Consider the following 2,116-nt stretch of genomic DNA (forward strand, 5'->3'; position numbering starts at 1 on the left):
AAGTGAATATATCCCTTATATCCCTTCACAGAACTAAAGTATGCTTTTTAAAAAGGTTTAATGAGATGATGGAATCAAAGCTGAACTGTACAAAAAGGCACGCATGCTGAAAACCCAACCCCAGCAGGGGGGTCTGGGGGGATTCTCCCCCAGGAGATTTTTAGAAATACTAACAAACTATGCATTCTGGTACACTCTGAGAAGAGAATAAATAAATCTATTACTACCCGATATATTAATAATATTTTATGCCATTGTTTGTTTTTCACTTTGTTCTGACATCTTGCTGCGAGAAGAGTAAAGAGGAGATAGTCTGTGTGACTTACTTTAAATTGTGGGTAAGGGTAGATAGCTCCCATTGTTCTGTGACCTGTCAATCATCAGACTGGGGGTCATATTTCATTATGTGTTCATTTTTATCTGAAGTTGTACCCATGGATGTATAAAGAATAGTTCTACCGCAAAGTTATTCTCCGTGGGGACTTCCGGCTACAATCTTGATTCTGATTGGCCAGAAGACTCGAAAAAACATCAGCAAATATGTTTTATTGAGAAGATGATCACTACGTGACAGAAGTTTTCAAAACCGTTTATGGTCTCCGGTACTTCCAGTCCAACGCCGACTGCTTGCACAGCGTTAGAAAATCGGGCCTTAAAAATCAAAGTTTGACTTTTCCCCCAAAAAAAAAAAATTTCAATTTTTTTTTTTTCCAATTTTTTTTTTCTTCACTAACACATCCGCGACCCACTCGAAACGGTTCCGCGACCCACTTTTGGGTCGTGACCCACCAGTTGAGAACCACTGTTTTAGAGGGTCACATCGACCTTGTTTACTGCGTTACATGAATGGAGGAAGTCTAATGTGGCACGGTGGCTCAAATGAAAGAAAACAAAACAAAAAGGAAGCAAGGACAAACCCGCGCTCTACCCCTCGTGGCTCCACTGGAAGTAGGCACCGTTTTTACTGTTACCTTCTTAGAAGACAAGGTTGAGCTCAATAACACGTCAAGCCTATCCCACATCTCTCCGAAACATACGCTGTGTCTACTGAGGGAGGCCTGATTTGAGATATTAAGTCAATATAATGAGCAGTGGCGACTGGTCATTAGGGGCAGGTGGGGCACAGCCCCACCTAGTGTCAGCAGAAAGTATTAAAAGTAATGATTACAAAAAAATGCAAAAAATAAATTAAAAAATATATAAAATATATTTTAAGATCATGTTTAATCATCTGATTCGTCTGTACATTGCTGTGTTAGTCTGTGTTCTTCTAATGAGTGTCTACAGTGTGTGCCTATTGAGCTGTTTAGAGCCATGTGGGACTAAACCCGATCCTGCCCCTCCCTCTCTCTGTTTAGGTCAATGGTGACTGTAAAAACTACACTGCGCATGCTCAGAGTATTGTCCTATTTAATGTGTGTGGCAAACAAATAATGACCATAGGGGCATAGTGCTGCCATCCCCACCATACGTCATCTCACATCATTCAGAGCTGATTGGCTGTAAGTACGTGTGCCGCGAAAAGTGTGGTGTGTGAAGAGGAGACGAGAGAGCTGCAGTGAGGCGTCCTCAAACCCAGAAATAAACTGCGCATGGCTTCCCTCCACAAAAAAGCAATGATATTTCTCCATAGGATTTTAGAAAATAGCTCCAAATAAGATCTGTGGGAAACAAACCTGTTGGATAAATGCACGTTTTGTTCAGCCGGATAATATCCACATGTCTACCCTACTTTTATAATTTTCGAATCATAAATCTATTGATTAGATCAGATTTATGATAGACTTTTGAAACTACAAGAACATAAGGAGGACTTTTACAAAAAAGTAATAGAGATTTTTGACCAGAGGGATAGGCAAATGGACTTCATCTTCAAGTCAAGGTAAGACTGCAATTTGATTGAAAATGGGATCTTACTAAGAGAGAACAATTCAATATTTAAATGATAAAATTACATTTTTTGGGTATCCTTTTGTTGAACTGTCTGTTTAAAATTAATTGAAGCATCAGACAAAAAAAGCTTTTGAAAATAATATGATATTTTGATTTAGGTCAAAATATAATATTTGTAAACCTGAAGAGTCAGAGCCTCAGCAGCCATGAACCTCACTGCAGA

Source organism: Gymnodraco acuticeps, unplaced genomic scaffold, assembly GCF_902827175.1.
Source record: "Gymnodraco acuticeps unplaced genomic scaffold, fGymAcu1.1, whole genome shotgun sequence".
Classification (NCBI taxonomy): Eukaryota; Metazoa; Chordata; class Actinopteri; order Perciformes; family Bathydraconidae; genus Gymnodraco; species Gymnodraco acuticeps.